Source organism: Dermacentor silvarum, chromosome 8 (genome assembly GCF_013339745.2).
Source record: "Dermacentor silvarum isolate Dsil-2018 chromosome 8, BIME_Dsil_1.4, whole genome shotgun sequence".
In the NCBI taxonomy this organism is placed as follows: domain Eukaryota; kingdom Metazoa; phylum Arthropoda; class Arachnida; order Ixodida; family Ixodidae; genus Dermacentor; species Dermacentor silvarum.
In genome coordinates, this window is record NC_051161.1 from 181790097 (window position 1) to 181806330 (window position 16234).

At 46.7% G+C, this 16234-nt stretch overlaps 1 long non-coding RNA gene across 2 annotated transcripts; it reads left to right on the forward strand.

Annotated features, from left to right (window-relative positions):
* Positions 1-33: 33 nt before the first annotated feature.
* Positions 34-14472, forward strand: LOC119461893 (uncharacterized). Of its 2 annotated transcripts, none has more exons than XR_007468330.1 (3): positions 34-580; positions 1318-1413; positions 14321-14472. It is a non-coding gene; the product is annotated as an uncharacterized LOC119461893 (long non-coding RNA). The 2 variants fall into 2 exon arrangements; XR_007468331.1 differs by lacking the exon at positions 14321-14472 and adding an exon at positions 5003-5242.
* Positions 14473-16234: the final 1762 nt, after the last annotated feature.

Sequence of the window (16234 nt, forward strand, 5' to 3'; positions counted from 1 at the left end):
ATGTGCACTTTATCCAGACTCGCATGCTATGCGGAGCCAATCCAATCTAGATCAGCGATATGGCGCCGGTCATAGCATTCGAGGATTACAGTGCCTCGAGTGCCTAGAATATTCTAGGCACTGTAGTGGATTATCCTGCAGTTTGAGCTTGTGGGCCGGTTCCTTGATACGATTGCATTTTCTAAAGATTGTCTGTGGTGACAGGTCAACACGGCCTTTCTGCCAACCTAACAGTTGGGCTCCGTCTCTAGGCCCCGTGGCCGTGACAAGAGAAAATTTCTAGCCAGTTGGCTCGAACATGCCCCATTTTCGCGCTGCTGTTTCATCGACAGCAGGACAATCGATGCCATGCAACACGAAAACAATACAAGTTATAGTTTCTTTAAGAAATAGCCGATCGTGTCTGGTTGGCTCATCGGCGACCAAATTTCGAAGTTCGCTAGATCGCTGCAGCTCGCCCTTGCTTCAACGGCTGTATGTCCGTCGACTCATCAGCCAGGCCCGTCGTCGTCATCCGAAGAGCGGTGTGTCTTGAAAGGACGGGGCTCAACCTGGACGCCAAAGACTGCTAAGCGAAGTGGTGAGACAGCTCCAAGACCACATCGGCAAAAAAGCCGAAGGTAGCAGATAGCTGCTTCGCCAACTCCGATCGCTCTGGCTTCCGCATGTTCACTTCCTCGACGGGAAGCGCTTTGACTCCACTTGCCGTGTAAACAAACGCGTTGACGTCTGGCTTTTGAAGGAGCTCACCGGCAACTTATTTCCTTTTCCTAATCGCGTTCATGCTCTTGCTGCGAGCTAGTGACACGATTCATTTTCGATGTAAAGAGCCATGTGTGATGTATATTTTAACTATACATCACGAACTCAACAGGGCGCAGTAATGGTTTAGGGTTTATTCCAGCATGCTAGTATGCACCGTGCATCCTGCAGCACAAGAAGAAATTTTCCATTCATAGCAGCTCGGAGTGCTTGGCTGTAGCTTATAAAATCGTCTAGGGTTGAAAATTATTAGATCTTATTATTAGAAGTGTTAGCTTTGAACAGCTGCCTTGTCTGCTCTTAAACCGTGTGTGAGAACAGTTTTTTGTAGCACATATTTCTATGCCATACTCTGCACAACTCAGTTTTTCACCACCTTTTAAGAAGAAAAAATAAAGGGTTTGAAGCACTTGAACAGTTTCGACAGTTCCTTCTGTACTTTTTTTTTTTTTATGCACTGGAAGAGCTATTCGGTGCTGTCAGAATCATCCTGCATTTCCACAATTAGATAGGTTATGTGTGAACTGAAATTCTTGTTCTTGCCTGCTCTTTCAGGGCCTGCTTATGGCTTTAGGATCAGCGAGTATGCCACTTGGATGACTGCAACATTTTAATAATGCTGGTTCCCAAGGGTGTCCAGGTAATGAGTTGGTGAGGCACCTTCTAGCACTTTTTTTCATTGTTTTTATCTCAAAGATACCCTTCTTGTCTTGCTGGTTGCTTGCAGCGTAACTGAATTATGCTGCTTGCATACTGCAGTAAGCATACAACATGGATTCCTTGCAAAACCTTCAAGATAGCTTAAATGAGGCACAAAGTAGCATGTTCCAGCAACGGTCACTTCATGTACAGTTCTTTGGCTTGAAATAAACGTACTGTAGAAGTTAAATGCAGCATCAACAAGCTAATGCTTGTCAGGATAGGGTAGTGACTACATATGCACTTGCCTCACACTTGAAACAGCTAGTACGGTACCAAATTTTTGCATCAGTTCCTTCACCATAGTGGCCCCAGAAGCAGTGGTGACTGTGTAGAAAACGTTGCAGCATCTAAGACTACGGTGCAAAAGGAGATCAGGAAGAAGCCACGGTGTGTCACTTTCAGACGATCTACAGGAAAAGAAAGAAAAAAACATCTAGCCGAATCCATCTCATGATGACTGTTGACGTTAATGCAATTAGCATTCAAGAAGTGACACGCTGTATTGCTGAAGATGCCTTTATTCACAATCTGTAGTTAGGGGCATAGGCTAAGATGCTAATAGGTGACCCGTAAAATGAGAAATCACAGGGAATTGTAGGGCGCGCCTTCTGCTAGCAGCTTCCGGTTCGACGGACGACGCGGCGGCATCGGCGGCATGCTCGGCGCTCGTGTTTTTCTACGCGGTTTCAACTGTCAGTCGTGCGAAGCTTTCCGTCCGCTTTGTGGACCAGCAATGTCGTACCATTCATGCAGCTGATTTGTAGGTTTCAGTTCACTCTGGGCGCGACGATGACGAGCCAATAAAGGCAAGGATACTCTTTTATTCATAAACGAACACTGGTTTTCGTTTCGGCAGCTTTTTTTGTTTCTGCCAGGTTTAGCTCTACGACATTTGCCGCTGCTTGGACGCACCGTCACTGAGTGCACTGCCTATGGGTCAGTCACTTTATCAAGCGTATAGAAGCATTACTTAGAAAATCGGGTGCTGAGGCGATGACTATAGCAGCCTGGTAAATACTGCCCTGTGATCATTGCTGCAACCGGCATCGTCAGTAACGGCGCAGCCAGCGTAATTAGAAAATGAAGTGCTGAAAATGTTTGATAACTGCCGGCTTTTCTTGGTCAAAACTCGAGGTTCATTTGAAGTGGTACGTAGTTAGAAGTTCTCGCTTCTTTTTTTTTTTTTGTCAACAAGATGGGGAAATGGCCGTAGCGCCGACATATTACGGCTGCGCATTATCTCTATCTGTATTCAAGGAACTAAGGTGGGCTAGTTGGTTATGAGTATTATGTATGTATCTCGCTGTGTCCCATATAAATTTGCGCTGTAAAACCATGTTTCATACTACCTCTATATGTGCATGCGTGTACTAAAATAGTTATTATTGCTTGAGTCAGTGTTACAGAATTTGGGATCGAATCCCGGCCACGGCGGCCGCATTTTGATGGCGCCGAAATGCGAAAACACCCATGTACTTAGATTTAGGTGCACGTTAAAGAACCCCAGGTGGCCAAATTTCCCCTACTACGGCGTGCCTCATAAATCAGATCGTGGTTTTGGCACGTAAAACCTTGTAATTAAATTTTTTTACTGTTAGAGAAATAAATATCTTGGGGAATCATTCCGTGTCGGCCCTATACACAGCTCATTGCCGCCTGATAAGTGCCACTGTACGTTCATTTTCTTCTTGTTCACTGATGGTTCAGTTTTGGAAGTGGCAGCCATGCCTCTGATGCTTGTGCACAGCTGACTCAGCAACGGACGTTGCAAGGCCGTAGTTACATTAGTTACATGAAACGGTTGAACTTGAGCAGCCAACGCCTGAACTGCCGATCATGGTTTTGCTAGGCGCCTGCAACCGGGTAATCTTGGTGCGTGACAAAGCCGGACTGCAAGCGCACCAATAGGCTTCAGCGGCGAAGCGGTGGCGGCGGCTGCGCTTCCTCGAACCGGAAACAACGAGCAGACGGCGCATCCCAGAATCCCTCGCTCTTTTACGGGTCACCTATTGCATTAATACATTCACGTGCCACAGTGTCACCGCAGACCACAGCGTCTGCACCTTCGGATGCTGTAAAGAAAGCTTCACTAAACACTTCCTCCCAACTGCAACCAGATTTGTACAGCTGGCCCCCACAGATCATAGTGTCTGCACTTTTGAACGCCGCAAAAAAAGCGTCGCTTAACGTGGCCTCTAGACTGCAGTTAGTTTTGTTCCAATGGCACTGTAGAATTGAATTTCAGCTTATCTGATTTCGAACAAACTATGGTGCCATTATATATTTTAATTTTCAGCTAGAAGAGTGGGCATTCTCAATTTTGTCAGTTCGACATGCAGCTGTAGAGTGCGCTTGCAGCAAGTCGATAAAGGTTAGAAATATAGATATTGCAACAAAGTTGGGGAATTAGGCTGAAAATGTTAACACATTAAAATAAAAATACATTCTTTTAAGTGTTTGGACCCCCTTCTTCTCACTCACTCTGTGCTCTCACTGTGGCCTGTGAAAAGCTAATTCCTGCACCTAAAAGTGTGCACTCTTCTTCAATAAATCAGTTTGAGGTGATACACCAAGGTGTCTTCTTATCTCCTTCTGTGACCTCATATTGCGCACTGCAGTGCTTTTCATGCAGTGAGAAACAAACTTTGAGGCTTCCTTTTCTCATTCCCATTTCCATTGTGGGTTTCATGACCTGTGGCATCATTGTTGAAATAAGAGCTTCACAGCCGTGGCCTAGTGGATACAACACCTGGCTTGGCTGTGGGAGGTGCCGTACACATCGCCGTACACCCACTGGCTTATAAGATAGGTACAAGCAGACCCCGGCCAGGCATCCAGCTTTCCAGGGGTGCGTTGCTTGCGAGAAGTTCATACAGACCACTATGCATGCTGTGCAACAACCAAGAGAAACAGAACACCACACAAATCTCAAAAAGGAGTCTGGGGGTCCTATGCCGCCAACTTCCCATCAGGTGGGTGTCCTTCCAAGCGTCTGAAACTGTTGGAATTACAGAGCACCGGTACCTATTAGCACTCCCTACCTATAGGCACTCCCTATAGGGAGTGCCTATTTTACCGGCAGGTAACAGGTGCCAGCACACATCTGCCTCCCACAGCAGTGGCGGATGCTTGACTATTTCGCCAAAACTGTTTTGGGACAAGGGGTACCCGGAGACATTCATCTATTGGGCCCCCATTTCAAGTTGAGAACACATATAAACGACCGAGCGCAGGGTCGGGGTACAACCCTATTCCTTAGAAAAAACGGTGGGCTTCTGGCGCCATTGGAATTTCAGCCCAGGACCTCCTGCATACAAGGAGGATGCTCTACCATTTCACCACCGCTGTGGTGGCTAAATTTATCCCCACAAGTGCCAATTAATGGACCTTTTCAGAAAGCCATGTGTGCCCCTAGCAGTAGCCCAATAAAGAACCCGGATGAAAGTGCACTGGCTCCGCTATTGTCTGTTACCGCCATGTAATCGCATGGACATTATTGCGTATGCAAGCAACATCAAGCATTTTCTTGCTCCTTTAGGTCAGCAAGTGCTATGCAAGCTTCCTGAATTCTTCTCGTATGTGCAAATATTTTCTCATTGCTTTTGAACACTAAAAAGTCATGTAAGTCGGGACTTTTTATGTTATTTATTACTGGGGGAACCGTCCGCAAGCGTCTTATACAGGGACGTGCGTTCTCGCCCTAAAATTGTAGAAGGACCATTTTGCCCTAACCGCATCTCCATTCTTGATAACATTTTGCAGAAGGTTACTTTCAGATATAGTGCAAATAAGTACATGTGTACTTATTTGTGTACTTATTTGCGCTATAGCTGAAAGTAACTATTGTAGACTAACTAGCCCAACAGGCGGTCCTTTTGTAGAAGGGTCGCATCTTTTCACCCGGATCATTCAAAGTAACACTTAGCGTTCTTACTTGCCTAATTTGTGAAGAAAGAACTGAGAATTTGTGTTTGTCTGCACCTGTCACGTGCACCCCCGAGCAATTATTGGAATTGAATCTAGAAGCCTCTTTATGCCGTATTGTAGATGGCGAAAGTGACATTGGAGGCATGTTTCAGTCATTGCCAGCCATGAGGAGTGCAGAGGAAGACAAATTCGCAGTTTGTTTTCTTGGCAAACGTGGCAAGTAATTGAAGAAAGTTTATTTGCCTAAATAAGGTCTAAAACACGCCGGCTATATTGAATCGAAATAGGCTGGCACCTGCGGCTGCCGGCCACTGTAATGAGAACGACAACATACATAGTAGAACACGCTCGCTCCAAGTGGGAGCCTTTAATAAAAGAACACCATTTTGCCAAGGCCTTGCTCGTTAACTTCGTGACAATATCACTACCGTCATCTGCAATAAGGCAGAGCATGGCCTTCAAGACTCGCTTCCAATAATTACTCGGAGGATGCATCTGGGAGGTGCATATGGAGACAAATTCGCAGTTTTTTCTTTACAAACTAGGCAAGTAACAATGCCATGTGTCACAATGAACGATACAAGCTATAGAATGCAATCTTTCTGCAATATTTTAGCAAGAACGGAGCTGCGGTAAGTACAAAATTCTTTTTCTACAATTGCATGCATTCCATATGGCTGACTTAAGCTTCACCACAATACACATATGTATTGTTGTGAGATTATTTAGTACATGATGATAAAGATAATACCGGCCAACGAAGGCCTTGGGACCTGATATTATGATTAAGTGGATGGTGCAGGATTTCAGGTTTGGTGCGAGGGTTAGGACTGCCTGAGCCGTCCCGGGGGGTGTTGCAGTACAAGATCGGCTTCTGCAATTCTCACTTTCTCAACAATGCACTGTGTGCGCTTCACCACATGGCACAATGATGATGCATGGAAGCTATATAAGCCCCTTACCGCAACATGTCACTTGTTAAGCTCTTGTTGTTTATCGAACATTTCGCTAGGTACACAGCACTTTCGCCTGCCACCTTTCTTCTTTTTCTGCAGTGTGCTTAAGGCAGTAAAATAATTGTAAAATGTTTGCCAAAGGTTCTGCAGTATGCATACTAGCAGCTCGCAGCCGACAACCACGAAAGATAAACCGAAACTTCGAGAAAAAGAAAACTTCACACAATGCTTTTACATTTACATTGACAGCAGTTGCCCAGTGCACCCTCTTGCCAAAAGATGCCACCAGGGGAAGGTGCACCACTGCATGTTTCTGAAAAGGTCCATTTTGTCCATTAAGGTTATAATTTTTCTTGCTTTTTCAGAATAATTCAAGGTGTACAGTTGCAGAATAGATAAATAATTTTTGATATTTCAGCCAGTTATGTCAAGTTACAGAATGCAAATTCCGTGTGAGAACTTTCTACAGAGGCATCAGTTATGAGAGCATCAAGTATTTAATGTCTAGCATACTTGGAAGGCACTTACCCAACCACTTGAAACATTGTGAAAAGCAGTGGAAGAAATGAACCTGTTACAGTACGACTTACTGACGCCAAGAGCAAACACCCAGCTGTTTAACTTTTCACATGCTTCACCTTTAACACGTTTCATTTTTAGACATATTTACAAATATTTACACTTCCAACATATTTACACATTCGAACTTTCAGTATCGGTCCAATCAGAAACATTTCAAGATGTATATGACATATTCTAAATATCATTATTTCATCAGTGCTTTTGCTTTTGTAGTGTAGGCAGTATGTGGCGGTGCTGTTGACAGCAGTGATGGCTTACTGGGGTTATCGGCTTTCCCCTAGCCCATAAGAATGCTTGGGACCACGATGTTCCTAATTTAATTTCTACTTGCACAGTGCAGTTATGAAGTGCATGCCTTGTGAGAAAGTTCCTCGTACATCATAGAAGAGCACACAAAAGAGAGCAACATTATTTAAAACCAGGCATATTTTTAAAACGCAGGTGGGCTGGCAGAAGCAATACTCTCAAGGTGCCCACTCTATTGGAATGCACCCAAGTTGATAAGCACTTAAGTAGTGCCTTATTTATTTCAACAATGATCAATAATGCCGTAACCTTTGGCAAGACTCCCACGATCTCGGCTTCACTCTCATCACAGACCCGACGTTCCCCACACGCCTCGGCACCTCCACTGCGCGAGACACGACGCCCGACCTCACGTTCACCAAAATGTAGTGAACGCTCAATGGCGCAATACTGAATACGACCTCGGCAGCGATCATTCGATCATTGAAATTACTCTCCCGCACCTCACAGCTGTATCTACGAGAACGAGGGAGTTCACGTGGGTGGACTGGGAAGCCTTCCGCAAACATCGCACAGCAGAAACTACAGACACCCCGATCACCGATATAGAATCTTGGTCGCGCGACCTTTTATCAGATACCCAATTGGCTACTCGCACTATCAAAACCGATGCCCCGACCTGAACGTATGGATAGTCGGCTTGCCCACCTCATTGAAGCCAAAACGTCCATCCTCTCTCGGTGAAGGGTCAACGACTCAACAAACGACTCAGGAAAAAGGTTGCAACTACTTAACGAGAATATAAAAGAACACTGCCGAGTCCTTAATCAACAGCAATGGGCGGAGCTTTGCAGTTCTCTAGACGGGCAACTCCACCACTCCCGCTCGTGGAAAATCCTAAAACATCTTCTCGACAATACCAGCACCCGTTCACAACAGCAGGATCGTCTTACCAAACTCCTATTCACAGAAACCAAGACGCACGGCCAGGACCACGTCACAAATACCTTAGGCCAAAAGTACATCCCCTCCGGGCCAGCAAAGCCTCACGGCCCGTACACGGGGTCCTCGAACTCAGCCCTCGATGAGGACTTCAGCGTGGCCGAGCTACACGCTGCTCTGCGCAAATTGAACAGCCGTTCAGCCCCAGGTCCGGACGGCGTCACCAACAAAGCTCTGAGAAACCTAGACGACCCCTCGGTGGAACAAGCTCACCGAGTACATAAACGACTGCTGGCGGCAAGGGTCCATTCCCTCATCATGGAAAACGGCCAAGGTAATTTTGATTCCAAAACCTGGCAAGCCATCTAGCCTTGCCAATCTCCGCCCCATCTCGTTAACCTCGTGCGTCGCAAGGTTATGGAGCATGCACTCCTTACCCGCATAAACTCTCACCTCGAAGATACGTCCGCATACCCGTACTCAATCATCGGCTTTAGAGCTCATCTCTCAGCCCAGGACGCCATGCTCCAACTCAAGCATCAAATCCTCGACGACAAATCCCGACACACGAAGGCGATCTTGGGCCCTCGATATCGAGCGCGCCTTCGATAGTGTCGCGCACTCTACTATCCTCGAACGCATCTCCCTACTAAACCTCGGCGAGCGCACCTACAACTACGTACGAGACTTTCTATCCAACCGAAGGGCGTTCCTCTCGGTTGGAGATATTCAATCGGAGAAATTCACTCTCGGATGCGCGGGAACCCCACAAGGCTCTGTCATTTCCCCAATGCTGTTCAATTTGGTCATGCTCGGATTAGCACAGGAACTACAGAAACTCGACGGCATAGAACACACCATCTATGCCGACGACATTACCATCTGGACCACTACGGGCAGCGATGGACAAATTGAAACCGCTCTGCAAGACACCATCGATGCCCGTCGAAAATTATCTCGAAGGCACGGGACTCCGATGTTCCCCCGACAAGTCAGAGCTCCTCTTATACCGCCCCACGCTCCGTGGACGCCCACCACTACGATCTACGCATAAACGCCGCTACGAGGAAATCCAACTCCACATGAGGGATGGTGGAACCATACCCGTGGTCTCCACTATCCGGGTTCTCGGCATGACCATCGAAGCCAACGGCGCAAATTCAACGGCTATATCCAAGATCCTCCGACAGACGGCCCAATACATCGCGGCTGCTGAAACGGGTGACCAACCGGCGACAGGCATGAAGGAAGAAAGCGTCATTCGCCTTGTTCAGTCGTCGTCATCTGTCACATCACATACGTCGCAGCCTTCCATAATGGTACAAAGCAGAAAAGACTAAATTGGACATCATTATACGCGGCGCCTACAAGCTAGCCTTAGGACTGCCAAACAACACCAGCACTGAATTTCTACTCCAATTAGGACTCCATAACACCCTAGACGAATTAATCGAAGCACAGCGTCGGTCTCATCTGGAGCGTCTCACCCCTCACAGAAACGGGCCGGCACATTCTAACTAAACTCGGCATCACCTACCACCGTCAACATGGAGACAAATACCCAATTCCACGTGACGTACAGACTTGGCTACATGCCGACCCTATTCCCAAAAACATGCATCCGGACTACAATAACGAACGTCGGAAGGCAAGGGCTGCCTCCCTCATTAAAGCCTATGCGACACCACGGGCGTCACCTTCGTCGACGCAGCTGAATATCAAGACGGGCACCGCTTCGCCGCGGCTACCACAGTAAGCGGCTCGCTCAAACATGCCACCAGCATCGTAACCCAAAACGCCGAGACGGCCGAGGAAGTGGCCATCGCCCGGGCCACCCTTGATCCGGACTGCCATACCTTCGTGAGCGATTCCCGCACGGCAATCAGCAATTACATCAAAGGTCGTATTTCAAACAAGCGCTACGCATCCTAAACAAGCCCCTCACTCACTTGAGAAGCAAATCACTCTCGTCTGGCTTCCCAGCGCACGCTGGCGACGTACATCCGCACCTCACCAACCTCACGAGGTCGCTCACTCCGTAGCACGAGGCCTTGTCAACCGGCGGAGACAGCGCAGGTGCACCCGCGGAACGCGATCGCCTCACCAGCTACAACGACCTCACGAAATCATTCTATCTCAACAGAAGAACCTTCCCCATCCCTCATTACAAGCTAAACAGAGCACAGGCAACCACCCTTCGCCTGTTACAGACAAACACGTACCCCTCACTAACACGTTACCACAGGATCTACCCGGACACCTACCCTAGTAACATTTGCAAGGTCTGTAAGACTGAGGCAGCATCGCTTCCCCACATGCTATGGGAATGTAAAAACCAATATCCGACAAATAATACCGTGATCCTCTCGTCGAGATGGCACGCCGCCCTGCGCAGCTCCCAACTCGACGACCACTCTGGGCTACCCAGCAAGCCTGCGAGGCGGCGAAGAGGCAAGACCTCGAGTCCCCACGTGGGAGGCCTAGGCCCAGCCAGCTAAACTGCTGGTTTAAATAAAAGTTTGTTCCTCCTCCTCCTCCTCATAATGCAGGTGTTTTCTCAGTGGTTACTCGGTGGCTTGTCATAAACTGCGTGCAAAATATTTATGTTAACACAGCTGATTTGGAAAATATAAGTAGACAGTAGCATAAAATGCTTAAGAGACACAGAGCAATGGTAGTGTAGCATGCAACATGTGTAGTGTGCATGACCAGTGATGGCAGTTAGATGAAGCCACACACCATGACCGACATCTTAAGCTGAGTTCATGACCACTTGAGAGGATAAAAGGGGAGAGAAGGTGAAAGGAAAGCCTGTGTTCTGAGAGAAGCTACAACACGAGGACCAGGCTTAATTTGTGTCTAATGCAGAGATGCACAGAATGAAGAAAGATGGAAGGCCCGAACAGCAGGGCTTGACCAGCTCTCGGTGACATAGTCAATGTGGACCTTCAACCGCTTAACCGGGCTGACTAGTGCACACATTGGTTGTTTGTAGTATGGTGTGATAAACGCTGCCTATTTCCGTGATCTTTCTTGTCTGAAGTGGTGCTGCACTTCGTGTGCATTTTGGAACTGGTTGCATCTACAAGCGATATAATTATTGCTGTGCTCTAGAATAGTTCTTCCAGAATTCTTCTCAAAGAAGCTCAGACCATAATGAATGAGTTGACAGCTATACATAATAAAGAAAAGTGAGACACAAGATTATTCTGTCACTTTTCATTTATTGCGCTTGACATTGTGGTCTTGTTTTTCCTTTGCCATGTCATTGCGTTACATTCGACCTGACTTTTCACTTTGTGTTCAAGAGCTTGGAGTTAATGCTGAGCATTCCGCTCTGCTGCCAGTCCTCTTTGAACCGAGCATCTTACCGCTGATACTGAGTTGCAACACATCATTGTCGTGTGGGTCTTTGGAAATTTGGCTCCTTGGCTTTGTGTTGAAGCATTTATGGTTTGCCATGAATGTGCATGTGTGGACTTTTTGTGTTGTTTTCTCTACTACTAAACATTTCAATTTCACGTTGGTTTCGACGGGAATTCAGGGCGCAGGCTCCTTTCCAAGCGTTCACCCCTGAAGGAAGCCGAACCAGCGGGGTACGCTTGTACCTTTTGAACCAGTGGGTGCCCGGCGGCGGTGAGACTCGAACCCACAGCCTCCCGCAGCCGAGGCGGGCGTTCTACCACTAGGCCACGGCTGCGGTTCTTAATATTATGCCCCTGGCTTCATTGAATGGTAATGTAACATGTGACTGTTGTGTTAACAACTTAAAGAGCTGGGCTAAGTGGTGCACTCCTAATTGGAATAGGCAGCATCAAACACAAGTACTAGGAAAAGAACTTTACGGTGTCACTGGTGGCCTTGTTTTTCTTCTACTTTTGCATTAGAGGTGCCAGCATGACTGATGCTGTTTCTGAGGTATTTGGGAACTTTTTTCACATAGCTCAGTTGCAAAAAATGTTTTTATGCAGAAGTTGTGAAGACAGCATAGTATGTGCAGGTCATCTATTAGCTATTCAAATATGAGTACTACTGTGCCATACTTTTCCAGCGTGGAGCTGTGTAGTTGCTTGCTTGCTCTGTATGAAGGACAGCGATGTTTGTTGATCTGAGATGCGCGATATCTCTCTACCTGGATGGAGGTCCTGCTATGTCATGTTGTTATGTTGAGCAAGAAGTTTCAATGGTGCTTTCATTGGTAAACTTAATATTTATTTACGTACTGTTGTGCGCTGTTAGCATGACGTTCATAACGCTTGCCGAAGTGTGACACGTTGAGGAATGAATACAGGAGACAGAAAGGGTAGAAACCCGCCGTGGTGGCTTAGCGGCTAACTCGGGACGTGGGTCAGGACTGGCCCAGCGGCTGTACTCAAGCACCCATGCATGCCTGAGCTTGGTGCTCGGCCATCGTCACTCGCACAGCCGCCCTCAATCTCGGCAGTGGGTGCCCTGTAGTTTCATAATTTAGGCTGGTTTCAGACCTTGTTCTTGCTCATGGTGCCCAGTTGGCTGCCTTGGTCGGATGGCTTTGGACTGTTGGTGTCTCCAGATATATCAGCTGCTCCCAGATCTTCTGGCTGATAGCCTCCCTCTCTTTTCTCCTGCCATTCTGTTCTTCTCCCCCCTCCTTTTTGGGTACACGCTCTACATTTGTTACCAAATCTCAGCGCACCACACCTTTGGAGTTCCGTGAGGCCACCGCTTATTCGACCACATCAATGCGCATACAGGTTCAATTGCAACAGACCCCATCGCCCACACTTGGTCGTCCTCCACCTCTTTTTTTTTTTTCTTTGCTCTACATGTCTTTTCATGCGCATTTGTTCTGCCACTTCCTTTTCTTCACATGCTACACATACTAAGGTAAAAAGATCAAGAGCAAAGGAATATGTCAAGCAAGCAGAAGTTCCAGTCAATCAATTGAAGAACTTCTTTGTGTTGGCCTGGCACGAAAAAATGGAGCATGCAAGTTGCAGACGCTGTGGTCTTCTCCTAGAACTGGCTGCTGGGCCCACTTGTAGACCAAAAGGATGCGCGACTCTTCGTGACTTGTAGAGCTTCCATCTTCAATGTTTCCCAGATGTGATAGCATGCATAGCAAGCAACGGTTGTGGAAAGCTGCTGCAGCCGTTTCTTTGAATCGTTGCATTGACCCAGAGGATATGATGGGGTGAAATGTTACGTCCTTACCAACATTTGTGGTGCTTGTCATAGGCAAACACCAGGATCCGTTATTCTTTCTTTTCTTTAAATGCACAGCATGCTTTTGCCATGTAACGCCCTGCCACACACATCACATGGTCTGTGGCATTTGTCCCACTTCCAGCATTGTTTGCAACTGTGCTGTCTTGTTATAACTCTCTCTATTTTTAAAATGTTTCAATACAGGCCATGTGTGTGCCTCACACTCTGAACAATGTACATGGTATTTTGCAGTGCACCATGTGACTTTTGCTATAATTCCTGGATGGGCTGCATAGCCACAGGTCTTTGAGGCTTTTATGGTTAGCACTCTTAATTTTTTAGTGCTCCTGGAAGAAGCCGGTAGCTGGACCCCATTGTCTAAACAGGTCAGGGTGCATACAGGTCTTTGAAACCATTGAAGACCCTTGAAATTGAAAAGTATGTTTTCAAGGCACTTGAAAGTCCTGGAATTGTTTCTTTCCCCTCGAAAACCCAATTTCTTGAGTAATGCAGTTTAAGATTGATTATGTGACCTGCTTTCTGTGGCAGATCAGCTCGGACCCAGCAAACTGCCCATTTCAGGAACAATGGCATAAAAATTTTAAGTCAGTGTGAGTGCACACGAATTGCACTTTGTGCTACTTCGGGGAACTGAAAAACCACACAGTGGGCGAGAGCGAGAGACACCGGCACTTGGTGCTCGGTCCCCTCCCATGCTGCTTCTTCGTGCTTCCTTTGTGCCTTGTTAGAAACTTAAAGTGCTCAAATTTGAACATTTTCAATATAACTTTTGAATCTAGTGTAATAAAGCTATCTGTTGTGAAGAAATGTTGTTATAGTAAAAAAAGTTGCTACATTGGATGCGGCACTGCACCATTGAAAAAGCTTTGATAGGGCCTTGAAAGTCCTTGAAAACCCTTGAATTTTTGTCTCTGAAACTTGTACGAACCTGACAGTGTATTTAACAAACTTGTTTTCTGGACAATTCATCTTGGGAATGCTTTATTTCTGTGCAGAATATGTATGACCCCTCAAGAAAAACAAAAGTGAGCCTACTGGCAGTGTCAAACGCAACACAGTATGTGACTGAAGTGCCCTGGCGGGCTACTGCTCCACAACCATTTGGTGACATCGACTTGGCGTGGAACAGCATCCGTCTTATTCTGGGGTGTCTGGCAAGTGTTGGTATGGTGCACATTGTGGTGTATTTTTAAGGTCTGACTCGGTCATAAATTGATCTTTGCGAGAGACTTGAATGGGCCATATTTGTGGCATTTGTTATGATGTAGCAATGCGTAAGACATGGCTTTGTCACAGATAGTTACTATTGTGCCATATCATCCATGTACAAAACAAAATAAAAAATGACCCGTCTAACATATATACACTCAGATGAGGGCTATAAGAATTGTTCTACTTGCTGCAGCAGGTGCTGACATTTCTTGTTTTCCTCCACGATGTTGTATTGTAAATATGCATGCATAACTACTGCATTGAAGTGGAGAGAAGGCATTACTGCTGTAGCCTTATTGTCAGAGCACTATACTAACATTCTGTGTTTGTTTATGCTAATTTCATGTTTTCCTTTCAACAGAAAAATGCTTGCTCATTTTGCCCAATGTGCATGATTTTGACAGTTTGGGGAATTCATCCTGAACTCTGAAGAAAGCTCATCTTTCAAGGTCTTAATCAGAGGTCACAACACACTTAACTCGTTATGTACCACTGTAGTACAGTCGAACGCACTTGTAACAATATTCAAGTGCCAAGAAAATCCCATTATTATAACTGGTTGGCACAAAAAAACAGAGGGGACAAACATCCATACATTTTAATTAGACACAAAGAAGTACAGTTGAACCCCTTATAGAATTACTGGTTTAACAATACTTGGATAAAAGGGTGCGAACAACATAGCGGTGCCTGTCGCTGTCGTGTTGCTGCTTCTTGGCAGTTTTCTCACAAAGCTGGCAAGATTCTCTGCCACCAGCAAATAGGTCCGGTGCTATTCTGCTGCTGCTGCCCAAGCAGAGCACCAATCAGCACAGTAAGATCTGAAGTGAAGGCGCGAAAATGACGACGGACGACGAGACAGCACACACACACAGGCCCCTTGTGTGTGCTCTCTCCTCGTCCGTCGTCTTCTCGCGCCTTCACTTCAGATCATGCTTAACCAACACGCCCAACTATCCATCCTAACAGCACAGTAATGTTTGAAGAGGTTCTTCTCGTACCACTCCTCCACTTGGGCGTCCGAGACGCACCGCCAGAGACGGTCTACGCAAGTGAGGAGTACTGCCGCTACGAATAGCTGCGACGGGTTCGCTGGGTGCTTCTGTTAGATTGAAGTAGACATAGATGACGATTGAAAACACTTTCTATTTACAAATATTTACATGGAATTACAAATACACATACAAGATGGGACTGGAACGCATAGGGCGACCCTATATCGGCAGAGCCGATGGTGCCTAGCACCGCAAGTTGTGTCCAGAACGCTTGGTCGGGGCAACGGGCCACATTTTCTACCCTTCGGTGCTCCGCCCCAAGCATTTACTGCCCAATCGCCACCGAGTGGCTATGAAGTGGTCCGCCAACGCACCAATCACTAATCCTGTACTAGGATCATCTTGTGAGAGGTTTGCCGGCATTTCCAGTATTGCGCTTCGACCAAGCGCCCTTTCCTTCACCACCTTTTACGGTGTTTTCTCCCTCTCCCTCAAAACAACATAAACAACGCACCAAGGGTGGGGGGGCGGTGACAAATGCATAGCATGCGTACTCCCAGCGCAAAGCCACAGCACAGCGCCTAACAAAATGGGTACAATAAAATCCAATAAACGCAGCACCTCTCAACCAAGTGGCGGGGAATTGACCTATGCTTTGACTCCCGCCCCGCTCGTAACCTTTACGAAAAACTGATAGCGTAA